Below are 15,873 nucleotides of genomic sequence, written 5' to 3'. Positions count from 1 at the left end.
TCCCTCTGGCGCCATCTTATCTCTGTCCTTTACCACTTTCAACAATTTCTTATGATCCTTCAGGACCTCCAGCCCCATTTTCCCTATTTTATACCTCTGCATGAATCCATCCATCCTGATGTAATGAATCAGCAGTTGCCACAACCATGGATGCTTCAAAAAGGTGGGATATTCTCCCCATTTCCTCAAAATTGTACGTATGTAAAATCTGGTGATATGCACTGCTTTCCCCTCTCCCTCCCATATCATGCTTACATATTTCACATAGACAAACAATCCCAAGTCCAGCAACTCCCGTCCTTTCATCTCTCTTACTTTGTACAATTCAGATCTAGCGAAGCTTTCAGTTTTGCCATTCCAGAAGAACATGCATATTTCCCTCTGTACTTTTGCTATCTGCTGCCGCATTATGATTCCCATATATAAAATAATCAGAAGTAGCACAGCCTTAAATGCTGCAATTTTTCCAGCACACTGAGGGGGCAGTGTGTGGATAGATGCCCCACCTTTCTGCATTTGCTGCACTGTTTTGGTTGCCTGTGGTACATTATAAAACTCCATTGTGTTTTGATCTGGATCACTGATGGGAGGTACAGCAACCCCACCTGGGCTCCACCCATCTGCTTGTAACATTACTTGTGCCCTCCAAGACCCAAGTATTTAAGGCTGGTGAAAAAACAGGAATCATTAGAAATAGGAAAGAAAGGCACATCTCAGCTGTGGCAGTGAAGAGGAAGTCAAAATGTATGCACTGTTCACCATGACTTGAAAAAGAATCAGCAGTCAGGGGGACTGCACTTAATGGCCACTATGTATTTCTCATTCAGGTGGGCTGCACTACCTTAGCCTTATGGTAGGTTTCATTGCCTTTCTTTCATATTTCTAATGATTCCTGTTTCTTCACCAGCCTTAAGTGCTTGGCAAGCATCACCAGACTGAGTCCCAAATAGTTCACCCAGAGTCCCCTCTCTCAGGGAGAGCAAGGTCTGACAGTAAGGAGAGGGGGAAGGGGCTGCTAGGGAAAAAAACTTGAGGGGGGGGGGAAGGGGCTACTTGACCGAGCCCCCCCGATTTATTTTCCCTGCTTTAGCAATGGGAGAGGGACAAGTTCAAGGCAAACTTCCAAAAATTAGATTGTATACCTGGAAAATTATAGTAAATTAATAGTAGGGGTCATCTTATATTTCACAAAATACATTATCTTTAAAACTTGGCACCTGATTCTGCTCTGTCTTACCAGTGTAAAGCATGAGGAACAAAACAAACTAGAAATCACTCTACTGAGGTAATGGAATTGTATATAGTAGGTAAAAAAGGTGGTGTAGGCCTTCTTACCCCTTAAGAAAGTAGTCTGTTCATAGACTTTAGAAGAAACCTGCAGTATTAGACTACATTGGAACTAAGAGGTAATGAGTCCTGTCATTCTTGAAGATATACATTTGAGTTCCTAGTGAAAGAGATACGGTAAACGAATTCTAATATAAGGGACATCGTGATTGCATTAGGTACCAGGGTTCTGTTTTTCATTTTTACCAAGGCCATGATATGTTACTAGCTGCATAAAATAGCATTAGAATGGGCAAACAATGCTCGCATGAAGGCCTCTTTACGCTACTAGAATACTGTAAAAAGACCTTGGAGTAAATAAGAATCAGGTGTAAAGTGTATGTTCCCAGTAGCAAAGGGTCAGGAAGATTGTCTTAGCAGTAGAAATATGAATACAAGTGGAAATACGAATAGTTAGGAAGGAGGTCCAAAAGTCAAAGAAAAGAGACTTTGAGCAGGTATAATAATCAGGCCTAGTCAAATACTGCAGAAGCTGTTTGTGTGCATTTTCATTGGCATTCTAATCGGTTATTTGAATTCTAACCCCTTAATTCAATATTTGTAAGTGGATTTCTCATTGCACAAATATGAAGGAAGTGGCTTTTCATCCTGTAAATCCTAGGCATTGCAACAAAGGTGTGTTTTGTTCAAATACATATTCTAATTTTGAGTTGTTCATCCAGTCAGGAAGCAGAAATAATATTTTGTAATTTAAGTGACCAACCAGTGGTAAATACTGATTTTGGGTCACATTTTGAATAGTGAACAGTTTTTTCTCACTGGCTTCAATCTGAAAATAGTTGGTTCAAACAATTAGCTGAATGCAAAGACTTCACAAAAGAGAGTAATTCACAGAAAGTAGGATTTGATCTGTGAGCAGAAAATGAACTACATTCTTTGAATTTATTTGCAGTGGATAATGTGATCAGTTCTAGGGACTAGTAATTCTAGAGTCTGTTGAATATGTTAGACAAAAAGTTTTGAATCCTTTCAATGACTAGTTTATACCCAATTTGTCTTTGTGCTAACATTATCCATTGGTTTCAATAGTTCCTTTTTCCTGCTGATGTTTAACCCCTTCCATGAATTTATAGATGTGGATTGGATCACCTGTCAGCCATCATGCTGAGGGGCCAAACAAGCCAATCTCCTTTAGTCTCCTCTCATAACATAAGTTGTTCTTTCTCCTTATGGTTGTAATAGCCCTTCTCTGCACCTGTTTTACTTAAGTCATGTTTCTTGATCATGGTTGACCATAACTGTGTCTGCCAGTTCATTGTTCAGTGTCATTACAAGCTCCTACTACTTACTGGAAAGACCTTGAGCTGTTCAGTGTGATTTTTTTCCCCCCTTAAACCCTTCTTTACTTTTTAATCTCTGAAGTCTTTTATTGTCATCTCATGAGTTATTATGGGAAGATGCTCAGTAAATATAATTTCTAACTTTTTGTACTAAAACATGCTTCATGGGTGAAATACTGAACAAAAACACTAATGATCGCTATATTTACAAAACTTATTTTTCTATTTGCAACTGAGTTTCATTCTTAGGAATGGTTTTCTTACACTTACTCAGCCCTTAGGTGGGGAGGGGTGGGGGACAGAAGGATTTCAGTTTTGTTGCTTTGTGTATAACCCCTGTCCCCAAAAAGAAGCAACACCCCCCCACCCCTGTTTTTCTAACAACCATTAGAAAGTATATGTACACATGTATTTAAAAAGGCTGTCGTATGTTTGGCTTTTTCTCTAGTTTAGAAATATTTAGATCTTGGAACTGCTACTCTTCCAAAGTTAAAAATACTTAATTTTTTTTTTGTGGGGCGTGGGTTGAGACTTAATATATGAAATATCTTTAGTATAATAAATTAAATTTTGGAATGTATTCTAAATTACATTTTAGAAGGATCCTAATGGACTGCCAGGAAATATTTGGTGGTGATATAGAACTAAACTTCAGAAAACCTCCTCATTCATTGAGATGTCTAGGTGATAATCCTAACAAACAGTACACTTTTGTATTCAGTTCAAGGGAAAAGTGCATGAAGTGCATAATTTTCTCAGCGGTTTGAGTGCTCTCACCAAAGAATTCAGTCTCCGTGGTAACGATTAAAACTGGGAAATTGCTCTTCATTGGTTTGCCCCCGCCCCCTCTCCCCCTCTCACCCAAGGGCTCAAAGAGCAGCAGTGCTTGGCACTTCCCCCTTTTGCATTTGTAGCCTGTTCCCATGATCTGTTAGATTTGTTCTTTTATGTAGGGTTGACTTTTGAAAGAAACTATTGTCCTATATTGAAGTACAGTACCACCCTTCCCTTTGCTGTCTATATGCACTTAGCCCTCAATTAAAATAATATATTGCTGGAGAAAACAGTAGAACTTGAAAATATTGTAGCAGAGCTAGACAAGTATTTTTTACCATAGATGTAAAATGAGCCTTTTTCTAATTTTTATTGTTCCACATGCTATATATTGCATAGCATTTTGCCTTGTGAAATATCATAAGCATTATTGCTACCTCTTTGGATTAGTTTGATTGCTCAAGTAAGATGTGTTAGCATCTGCTAGAGCTATTACAGTACATACAACAATGTATTTTCACTTCAGGGGTCACATTAATATCTATATTCTAGTAAATATATATTTTAAAATAAGGTTTTCTAAAGGGTGCTCACTGGCCTAATATTAATGCTCAACCAGAGCTGAGTGGAAGGTCTTTATTATTATTGTATTAACAGCCCTGGCAGAATTGTTTGTTTGTTTTAAATTTCAGTTGCTAAAATTCATGTTTATTTTTAAGCATTTATTTTTTTCTCTTTCATGAAATAAGGGAGGCAGACAATTGGGTAATGACAATATACTGTTAAAAGCTTTATAAAATCACATGTCAGAATTTTAAAAAGTAAATATTGGGGGCACACCGAGAGAGATTTTGGGGGCTGATACTGATAGCCAATTTTTAAGGAGACATATCAGTCAATACCAATCCGATTTCTGGTACAGCTGTGTCCAGTTAATAAGTCTGTTGTGATGGAAGGGAGGAAGAAGAGAAGGGGTATAAGGGGGGCAGATCAACGCCCCCCCCATAGCGAGGGAGGGAGTGGATTTGGGGTAGGTGCTGCCCAGGCGGGGTGAGGTGTGGGACAGAGCCATGGCTCGTTCGGAGGGGTGGGGGGGTGGCTTCTGCTGCTGCATGTGCCCTCGAGCTGCATGATGTAAGCTGCAGCTGCAGACCAGGGACAGTGGCCAGGCTGGGCTCTTCCTGGCGGGGGGTGTGGGGCAAGGCTAGGCCATGCTGGGCTCAAGGCAAACGGTGGCACTGACAGGAGGGCTATGGGGAAGGGCTTCAGCCATCCCATATTTTGCCGTAGCCCCCCCATAGCTTCCCTCCCAGCACCTCCGCTGCCTACCCTGAGCATGGCCCCAAGAGCAGCCCCTATGTACCAGGAAGAGCCTGGCGGGGCTCCCTGCTCCAGCCTGCCCTGCCCCACCCCACACAGAACTGGGGGGCACATGCCTCCCTCCTGTGCCCTCCTGGGGTGTGCACAGTGGGGGGAGTCACCCCCTCTCCCCGCACCTCCTGGACGAGCCACGGCTCTGTCCTGCACCCGACCCCACTTTGGCTGGGCAGTGTCTACTTCAGCCCCACTCCCTCTTCTCACTGCAGAGGTTGTTGATCTGCTCCCCCCATGCCCCTTCCCTCCCCCATCCCTCCCACCAAAACAAGCTTAATAGCTTCACGCAGCTCTCCAAGCTGTCGTGCTGTGCTCTTCACTGCCTGTGTGCTGCACTGCGGCTGCTCGCACGCAGGCATTTGTCAGCCACATAACCAATTTTCTTTATATCGGTGCCAATTCAGTATCAGACCGATATATCGGTACACCTCTAGTAAATATCCATAAATCAATAAAGAATATCTGCTTTGAATCATTCTGCTGGTTTGGAAGTACATTTGTATCAGTCTAGAGCCTTTGCGCTTACGGATCAGAGTGCAGGGGTAGGAGTTGCTGGCAGCGCTCATTACAGGAGGAGTCTTGTCAGGGGACTCCTGGCTGTCAAATGCCACTGAATTCCTGGAGTGCTAGGAGGCAGCAGCTGTCAAGCCTGGGGCACGAAGCAGCTTCCCAGAGCCCCGTTAGTGAGCAAGCCTTGCCTGGCAGTCACCAGCAGAGGGGCCCAGCCCCTGGATGGCCATGGCCTCCACCCTTCTGGGCAGTGCAAGGGACAGTGGCTGGGCCCCAGAAGCACTTCTGTGCACCTTGCCTCAAGCACAGAGGGGCAAGGTTGGGCTTGGCAGGAGTTTGGGGCCTGATTCCTGGCTAGGACCTGGGCAAAGTGAGTGGCCAGTGGCACTAGGTTCTTGGCTGTCAACAGCCCTGACCTTTGGCAGTGGGACCCTGCAGCAGTGTCTCCCCTTCCCCTCCTACCATGGGTTCCAGCTCCTGCAGTGGCTGGCCGAGCCACTATCAGTGGAGCAGCGCACAGATGGCGTAGCCAGGCCTCTATCCACCATGCCTGCAGTGACCTCCCTGAGTGGGTGCGTGTGGGTGTCCACATGCGTGTGGCGCCACCTGTCCCAGCTTTCCTTACTCCCATCCCAGTTTTTTCTTACATCCCCTTTCTATACATTTTGATGATTACCAATGGAAATATTTTTCTGTTGGTCTGTGAGTGTGAGATAAAATCGAAGTTTGGCAATAAAAATCAAATCCTGCCAAGCCTAAGTATTTGGATAGTATTATTTTTTTCTGTTATTTAGGAGTCAGGTTCTGGCACCCTCATTCATATTAAAAGCAATGGGGCTACTTTCATTGTCAGGTGCTAGTAGTAGTGGCGTAATCTAAACTTAGACCTGGATTTAAGTAATTTGCTTAAATCCATTAGAAAGGGAAGTTCTTTTTATTTTAAAGAACAATATTAACATGTTTTGGTGGAAGTTTGGTGGTGATGGGGAAAGGGAATATGTAGTGAAATGCTTTGAATAAATACTATGTCCATCTGGTTAATATGCATTTCAAGAAATGACAAAGTAACAGAATTTTAACAAAAATCAGGTATGTAAGCGTATAAGGTGCTCAGTTTTTATACATTTCCTTTTACAGTCCCAGAAGATAAATGAAACATTGCTGCCATCTGGAGGCTGTTGCATATTTTGCTACTTGCACTGCTCATCCCTAATTTGAGAATCCAAACCTCTCTATTTTATCTATTAGTCCTTCTGTATTGAAACATTGTTGTGGAGAGCTTCAAGTCAGTGTTGTTCTGGCAGACTGAAGCTAAAGTTGAGTTTAAAGCTTCACTTCTGACTGGGAATCACCTTGCAGAAGTGAGAAAACTAACATCATGGAATGGGAAGAAGGGAAAAACTTGCAAGGAGAATGTTTTGGAGTATATCAGTGTAAATGAGCAAAAGGATTTTTTATTGTTAAAGTAAGTAAAACTTGCGGGAAGAATACTGCCACATTTTACCCAGTGCTTTGGAACTTAATTGTAGCTACTTTAAGAAGTCATTTGTAGGTTTTCTGTTGTAAGGTGATTCATTACAGAACCATTACATTTGCCCACTGTAGTAAGAATGCTTCTGAGCCTTAAAAATTTTAATATTATAGTAATAGTACTGGCCTAAATTTTCAAAAGTGATTTAATGTTATCAGTTTTTAAGTGGCCAACATGAGACTCTGTAAAGGAACCTAACTTTTCTAAGGCTTTTAGGTTCTCCAGTTCCGAAAGATAAATCTGCAAAGGTTAACACCCTACCATTGAGCTTTCTGTAATATTGGTTGCTCTGGAGTGTGTAAACAACCACAAGTATTATTTTTTACTTTTTTGAGACTTTTAATTATGAATAGGGTCTGTCCTTTAAGAACACTTCCAGTAGGCCCCTTGTGGACAAAAAGGGTGCATCCAGATGTGTGAGGACATTTGGTTGCCTGGGGACAAGTAGCAGTGGCACACCTTGCACCAGTCTCCAGGGAATGGCTGTGCCAGACGCGCTTTGGCATGCAGCAAGTTGCCCTGGGTCGGGTAGGGAAGGCTGCGGCCAGTGCTGGGCTGACGCCAGCAGCCTTACATGGGGTCCTGAGGGCCTCCCTGGGTTGCAGCCACACAGAGTCTGGCTGACAGCCACAGCACAGCTTTGGATATCCAGGGGTCAAAAAAAACCCACGGGGAAAAAAAACACCCATGGCGCAGCACAGTCATGGGCAGCACACCCTTGCAGTGCAGAGAACACTGGACTATACAGTATGTAGTGCTGCAAATGTGTTTGCAGTGCCATGTACTACACAACTGTGCACGTCTGGATGCACCCAAAGAGGCTTATGGGCCATGGGGATAAATAAAATGTCTTTTACATTCTTATTTTCCTAGAGAGAGTCTTCCTGGTTTAGTTTAAGCCAGGGAACACTTGATGCTCCTTCTCTCTGTTCTTCCCTACCCAATTCATAAAAGTTTGGCAGTTCAGCCTAAATCTGCTCAATTTAGAGTAACCACTGTATTTATACCCAAATGCAAGATGACTTCAAATTTAAAGGAACCCCCCAAATAATTAGGTTCTATACATGGAAAATTATAATTGTGTTTAAATTTTCCATGAATAGAATCTAATTAGTGGAATGTCGTCTTAAATTTGTCCTGCTCCCCCTTCCCCTTCATGCCACCCTCACTGCTGTGCTGGGGAAAGCTGTGCCAGGGAATGAGGTACCCTTGCTCCCCTGCCCCTTTTCCTCCCAATGCCTGTGCCGCCTGTCCCCCTTCTTCATACCCCCTTTCCCACCCCCCCACCCCCGGGCTGCCTGCCCCATCCTCTCACCCTTTGATCACACCCTGCGCTTGTGTCTGATCCCTGCTGCCTGCCCCCACCCCCTGGCCCCTGTACTGTCTGTCTCATGGGTAGGCAACATTTTTTGGCCGGAGTCCTGAAAAAAACCACAGTGTCTACCTTGGAAGGTGCTGGAGTGCCGGCATGCCAGAAAAACAAAATTGGGGAGGGGGAGGGCATACATGGCAGGATGTGCTGCATATTAGCATATTTAATAATCATAAATGTTGCCTTTCTTGTTGTATACTTTTTTTGTTCAGCATGTTGCAGTGAGAGAGAGAGAGGGAAAAAAAGAGAAATAGAAAAAAGAGAGAGAGAAAGGAGAGCAGAGAGAGAACCAGGCACATATGTACACTCACGCACAACCACATGTGCACAAACACAGAAAACCAGAGCAGACACATGCACACACGCATCCAGAACCAGATACATGCGTGTGCACACAGATGCACAGAACCGGAGGCAGACAAACACACAGAACCAGATGCATGGGTGCGCAGAGCCAGGCTGCTGGACCACTGGACAAAGTCCGACCTCACAATGCCCTGGGCCTGCCGGAGCCCCTGTGCTTCCCTGGGGAGCCAGCCCCTGGGCTGCAGCACAGCCAGCCGAGGCCCCGGCGCAAAGCCTGCCCATCAGCTCTACTACCTACCCATTCCACACAGCTAAGCCCTCAAAGGTGCTACACTCCTGGCAAGGGGCAGCACCAGCCTCATCCCAGTAGTGGGGCTGGGCCAGTTGTGGATTTGGAGTGGGTGGGAATCAGGCAGGCTCAGCTGCAAGCCCTGTTGCAAGCAGACCGAGCTCCATAGTTGGCAGCAGCTATCCAGAGCCAGGGCTGGGTGCAGCAAGGAGGCTGCAAACAGCTGCACACCTGCCTCGGAGCAGACGGTGTGGGGGGCCTGAGGCAGCACAAGCCCGGCCTCTCCTCTGCTGCTGGCACAGAGCTGATGACTGGGCTCCAGAGCCCGGAGCAGCTGTTTGTAGCCAGCCTGGCCTCTGGGCAGCTATAGGAAGCGGTGGGACAGCGGGGATAGAGCTTGGCCCTGAGGCAGCGCAACCTTCTCGCTGTCTGCTCGAAGATGCGTGTGCAGTCACCGCCAGCATGGAGCTGATGCCGGAGCTGTGGAGCCTGGCACAGCTGTTTGCAGCCTGCCCACTCCTTGCTGCAGCTGCCCAGAGGCCAGGCTGGCTACAAACAACTGTGCCAGGCTCCAGAGCCCCATCATCAGGTCTGTACCGGCAGCAGGGGAGAGACCAGGGTTGTGCTGCCTCAGGCCCCTCCCCCACCTCCCACTTTGAGGCGCGCGTGCATGTGCTGGTACAGAGCTGATGCCAGAGCCCGGAGCAGCTGTTTGCAACCTGGTTGCCGTACCCAGCCCGGGCTGCTTGCAGCAGGGCTTGCAGCTTCCCAGCTGCTTGCTGGGAGCACCCCGGGCTTCGTGGTTAGCAGCAGCTACCCAGAGCCGGGGCTGGTGGTGGTGTGCCGAGCAAAATGGCCTTGCGTGCCATACTCGGCATGTGTGCCAGGGTTGCCAACCCCTGGTCTATCTTCTGTTGCAGCTGTGCTCTGTGGCCTGGTCCCAGACCAGCCTGGGGAGGGTGAAGTAGTAGCAGCTCCCTGCTGGACTGGGTCAGGGCTGGAAGGACTGGAGCCAGAGCAGAAGGGAAGGTGGGGGGGGGGAGGGGGAGGGAAGGCTGTGCAGTCTTCCCCACACACCTTCTAGCTGCACACATGCCTCTTCCCCTGTTCCTCCCACTGCATTCCACAATCTCCCCCATATACCCCGAACTGTGAGCCCCCTCCCCTGCCAAATGAGCCATCCCTGCCTGAAGCAGGCAACAGGTTCAGCTCTAGCTTCAGCCCTGAGCCTGGAGCCAAAGAGCTTAGCCACTGCCTGCCCCAGGTTGGTACTCAAATGTAAGATGAGGCTTTTTTTGCCCAACCTAATTGCGGAAAAATAATCTCATCTTGGATTTATCTATTAAATCTATTAAAAGATTTCCTTGCAGCAAGAAGGACTTGCATCATTCTGTAAGTGAATTGCTCAGTTAAAGCAAGCTACCTGCCACTTGAGTCAATTCTGATTGTAGCTTTGTGGATGCTGTCTTGATGTCTGTCTCAATGTACTCAATTCCCTAGCATCAAGGCATAGAATCATGTGTTGAATACACAATCTTTCTAATTTTCCCATAAAATCAGAATAATTAACTCTAGTGTTATGACTATATTCCAGTATGGACAAGTATATAATATGCATGCCTTATGTTTATAGTGTGTGTGTGTGAATTTGCTCTCTGAACTATTTTGAGAAACAATAATTTGCTTGTAGTGATTGTGGTGTTGCTATCTACTGTTACAACTTACTTTTTCCCATGCCACAAAAGGCTTTTATTTCATTGGTGGATTGAATGATTGCATTATATACCTTACCTACTTTTCTGTGGTTGCATGAGGATTAATTAATATTTGTCAAGATGAGATCTTTAATCCGGTAGAGAAGCAAAATATTCTTGCTGCTGGCATCCTCCTGTCCGCTAATTCCTGCAACTGTTCTGTAGGTTGTTGTTCTTTTACTTGTGTTTTTACTCATCTCTGCAGTTCTCTTTCTCAAACTTCTGTGCAGTTTCCTTTTCTCAGCTTTCACCTCTTATAGTTGACTATGAACTAAGAGGTGGTTAGTTTATACTTGACTAAAACTTATTCAGTACTGCAGTCTTCTATTCTCCCTTCACTCTAATCAAACAACCAACATTTGAAAATATTATCACAGAGACAACAGGTGCTGTCCAAAGCCATTATTATTTACCGTATTTACTCAATTCTGAGGCAAGGTTCCCCCCCTCATTTAACATAGGGAGATATAAGCCCTTCATTTTAGAATCAAGTGTGAGGGTGCTGGGGGGAGGTGGGATGGCACCTGCCATGGCTTGAGCTCCAATGGGGGGGTCAGAGCCCTCGCCCCAGCTACTGCCTGCCCCTTTCCCCCTGCGTGTTGCACCCCTAGTCTCTACCCCCACTGCAGTATCTGCTTCACCCACCTCTCCTCCCCTCCACCTTACCTTTGCTCTTTACTATCAGGCTCTGTCCACACTGCAGCCTTGGGTATGGAGCAGCAGCACGCAGCCCGGACAGTTACTACAGGGGCTGGGCTGGAGTTGTGCTCAGTGCCTCAGGCTAGAATGGGGACGGAGCCTGCCACATGAAGCAAGGGTAAGGTGGGCAGGGGGCAGCAGTGGCTGGAGAGCAGGGGGGGGAGCAGAAGCTGGGGTGGGGGGAGCAGACAGGAGGGGAGGGGAAGGGAAAGAGGGGGCAGCAGAGGCTGGAGGGGATGGGCAGAGCGCTGCTGGAGGTGAAGTGGGGAACACAGGCTGGGGGAGGAGGAGGAAGAAGAGAAGCAAAGACTGGGGTGCAGAGGAAGGAGAGGAAAGGGGTTGCAATACTGTGGGTGGGCAGGCAGGGTGCAGAAGTGGCAGAAAGGCAGGCATAAGCAGGAGACAAGCTGCTTAACCTTCCCATACTACCTGCTCCCCACTGCCTGCCCCCTGCAGTGGTGGGGGGGTTATGAATTAAAGATGGCCCTCCAATAATTTGCTTCTGTGCATGGAAATTATAACATGTTTTATAAATTTTCCATGTATAGAACCTAATGGGGGGGGGTCATCTTAAATTCAGACCCATCTTGGATTTGAGTAAATATAATATCATGAAAACTTAGGTGTTTATACATGTGCTCTGGAAGAGTGTGTGTGTGTGTGTGGGGGGGGGGGGTTACACTTTAATTAGAGTGGTACCAAGAGCTGCTTTAATTAAAGCACCTAGAGCATCACATGTATCAGCGTCCCTGCAGTGAAAAATGATGTCGAATGAGCTTTAGTTAAAGTGCCCCAACACCACTTTTCAGCATGGGGGCACTGATCCACATGACACTAGAGTCTTCTCTGATGTACAGTAATTACAGCTCATTGGAGTAGCCTCGCTGTCAGAGCCATCCCTAGGGTGTGCAGGGTTCAGGGAGCAGGGCGGTGGCGAGCAACCAGAGTCAGAGCTGGCAGCGCTCAGCAGCAGCAGCAGCAGCACATGACAGTGCTGCTGCCTATGCGGCACTGACCACGGGACCCCCCAATGCGCGGGGCACAGAGTGGTCACCCCGATTTTCCCCCCCCCGGGACAGCCCTGCTCTCTGTACATGTATCAGCACCCTTGGATATCATTTTAGGCAGAAAGCAGGGTAGATTTGTACCTTATAGATTAGCTGAAGTAGATTTATTCATGTAAATAAAATATAGCACAAGCTTTCGTGAGCTGAATCTCACTTCATTGTTGGCTTCAGCCCCAAGACAGCCCTGGGACTGCTTCAAGACCCTGGACTGTCCTCAGGCCAGGGCTGACAATCAGCTGGTCTCAGCCCAGGGATAGCCTCTGGTCCCAAGGTGCTACGCATTTAGTTTATGCCCACAAAGACGTTCCACATATTTTGTGGAACATCTTTGTGACTGGCTTGCCACTTCATGGCACCATAAATCAACTGCACATGTAATTCTGTAATTATTTATGGTGCAATTAATACCATAATCACACCATAAAAGTAATATTGTGCCAGGGACCCTAAAAACAGAAAGGCCACATCTGCAAAGGACACTCAGAAATGCTAAATTGAATCAATTTAAGTGTGTAAAGTCACTATGTATAAGTTAACACAACTTAAATTAGAATTATATTTCTGGGCACTTTAGCTTAAGAGCGTTGACATCACAACCTGAGATGATTTGCCTTACCTGTACTTTAGGAGGGTCTAGAAATCCAAATCAATTGGTATTTCGTTTTGTTTACTCATCGTCCAATATGCTGGAGCACTTCTTCTGACCCCTAAAGAGATTGAGCAATTGCTAGACAGGCAATTTACTGTATATAAGAGCCCTTATAAGAGCCCAATTTACTGTATATAAGAGCCCTTATAAATGTATGTAATAATGTACATAAGCATCTGTCAAAAGTTATGATAAAAGTGAAATTATCCTAAAACAGTTGAGCTTTGATTTTTCACCATTCCCACAAGAACCTGGTTAGACTGTAGGGTTACTATACATCTGGGCTCTTCTGGAAATGTCCTCTTTTTGGGTCCTCCCATCTTAGTCCGGGTGGTTTTTTTAAATACCAACAGATGTTGCTCTGCTCTGCATCCAAGCTTTTCCTGGCATTTTCCAGCTTGCCCTAGCAAGAAACTGCTTGGGAAGTGAGGGGAGGGTGATTGGAAGCGGGGGGCATCCTATGTTTCTGTGCGTGCACATGCATGTGGCCGGCATGCAGCCAGGCAGGGTGGTGGGAGCAGCCCCAGCAGCTGCATGCAGGTAAGTCTATGGGGGTGAGAGTTGAAGGGCCAGGGCTTGGGGACTGTCTGGGGGGCTGTGTGTGTGTGTGTGTGAGGCAAGGTGCGTGGAGGGGATGGGTGTGTGGGGGGGAGCAGTGCCTGTTCGCTTTGGGGGAAGCTGTCCGGATGCTGGGGCTGCAGCAGGGCGGGGGAGGCACCTGCCCCTCCAAAAGGGGAATGAGGCAGGGGGGCAGCAGAGAGCTCTGTGGCCTGGCTAGCAGCACTGGGACTGGTGCCCTTACTCGCAGAGACGGGACAGCAGGGAGACGCTGCAACAGGGCAGGGGGGAGCAGGAGGCTGTGTGTGGGTCAGGACTGAGGGGCACCAGCAGGGCTAGGGGGGGCTGTGGCTTGGGAGTGAGGGGCAGGGGTAGGGCACAGGCATATAACTGCCCCCCCCCCCAGTCATATTACCCCTCTCCCTGACAGGTGTCCTCTTTTTTGAAACTGGAAATATAGTAACCCTTCGAGAACTTTCTTTATTCCTGGCATCCTAATCTATATTCCCTGGAAAATTTTTTGCCCAGAACTCTAAAGTTTGAAAGATGTATTTTTCTTACTAATGGGGTGCTATCCCCTTCCTGTACAGTATGTAATTAGTGCTGTGTGTAATTAAACCTATTTGACTACATTCAAGGCCTTTCCTGGCTATTGGATGTTTGCAAAAATATGCATGTAGGTCAGGGGCAGGCAATTCTTTTGGCTGGAGGGCTGCTTAATGAGATTTGGTGAGCTTTTGAGGGCTGCATGGGTAGCCCTGCACCCTGGCAGCCATCTTAGAACCAGAAGTCCCACCTCTAACCCTGACCTTTGCCACCCAACATCCTTCCCCTTGGCTCCTGGAAATATGTCTTTTGGGAGGGAGTTGCCATCTAAGAACCAGAAAAAACCCAAATCATACGCTAAAAGTCAAACACATACTGTAACATTTTAATTTTATTACAAAATATTTTTGTCCTGATTTGTGTTTGCATTCTGTATATAGAGGTGACTGAATAATAACTCAAAAATAAACTCTTAGTCTTGTCTATTGTGTATGTGTATATGGTGGGGTATTAGGGGGGTGGTGTGGGGAATGTGTATGGTGGGGATGTGGCTGTGTGGGGGGTATAGGGTATGTTGGGGGGGTGTTGGGGAGAATTGGGGCAGGGTGTGGCTGTGTGGCATTTGTGGGGTATGGGGATCCCCCCCCACCGGCATGCAGTCCCGCAGGTGGTAGCAGCAGGAACAGGCAGGGGCACTTGGGGTGCTCGTGCCCAGCGCAGGTGCTGGTGCCCAATGGCACATGTCTCCAGCCAGCACTGCACATCGCGGTGAGGAACACAGCCTGGCCGGCCTGCCTCTATCATCGGGGCTCCCTGCTGCGCATACGCAGCTTTCACACTCGCTCACCACTGGGTGGGAGTTCCGCATGCTGGAGCTGGCTGCCTACACCACTCCCTGTTGCACAGGTCCTAGGACTCCACCGAAAGTGGTGGGGAGCTGCGGCCCCTGCTTCCCCGTGGAGTCCTGGGACTTGCATGGCAGGGGGCAGGTAGGCAGCTGGGTCCAGCACATGGAGCTTCCCCCCAGTGGCACGCAAGTGCAGAAACTGTGCATGTGCAGTGGGGAGCCCCGGTGAAAGAGGTGGGCCAGCTGGGCTGCACTTCTGGCCACAGTACACAATTCTGGTTAGTGCAAGTGCTGCACGCCACCAGGCAGCAGCACTTGCACCGGGCATAAGCGCTCCCACCTGTTGCTGCTGCCAGTGGGGCTGTGCGCCATGTGGGGGAGTGTGTTGGGGGGTCCTTACACCCCCCAACCTCCCTCGCACCCTGCCCACCCAAGCTCCGTGCTGCTACCACCCCCATGGCCAAAGGCTGCTGCCAGCTCCTGCCCAGCTGCATCTTCCCCTCCCCCACCCTCACTTCCCTACCTGCTGCCTGGAATGAGTGGGATGCTGGGGAAGCTGAGCAGGGCCCCCCTGTGGATACAGTAGTGGCAGCAGCAGGCCCTTCGAAAAGCTGCATGCTGACCATGCTGGGCCCTTCCACCCATGATGGTGGGAGTGAGGCACAATAGAGTATGTTGGTGGTGGGGATGTATACGTGGGCGCCTCATTCACACTCTTGTGGGTAGAAGAGTTGGGCAGGGTACACTTAGCTGATGGGCGCCGTGGGCCAGATGAAAGTGCCTGGCAGGCTGGATGTGGCCCGCGAGCCATATTTTGTCCACCCTTGATGTAGGTAGTACCCACTAAGTAATTTTCCTATTAAATGCCTATGTTGTTTATTTGATGTGATGCAACTGGAGACAAGAGGCCAATACTTTTTGTGTGTATATGTAATTAATAAAAGTACTGGACAGGATATTTGGTAAATAG

At 47.5% G+C, this 15,873-nt stretch overlaps 1 protein-coding gene across 1 annotated transcript in view; it reads left to right on the top strand.

Annotated features, from left to right (window-relative positions):
* Positions 1 to 15,873, top strand: part of COG6 (component of oligomeric golgi complex 6) — a 112,282-nt gene that overhangs the window by 36,626 nt on the left and 59,783 nt on the right. The window lies entirely within an intron of this gene.

Source organism: Alligator mississippiensis, chromosome 1 (genome assembly GCF_030867095.1).
Source record: "Alligator mississippiensis isolate rAllMis1 chromosome 1, rAllMis1, whole genome shotgun sequence".
Taxonomy (NCBI): domain Eukaryota; kingdom Metazoa; phylum Chordata; order Crocodylia; family Alligatoridae; genus Alligator; species Alligator mississippiensis.
This window is presented reverse-complemented; position numbering and strand designations above follow the sequence as displayed.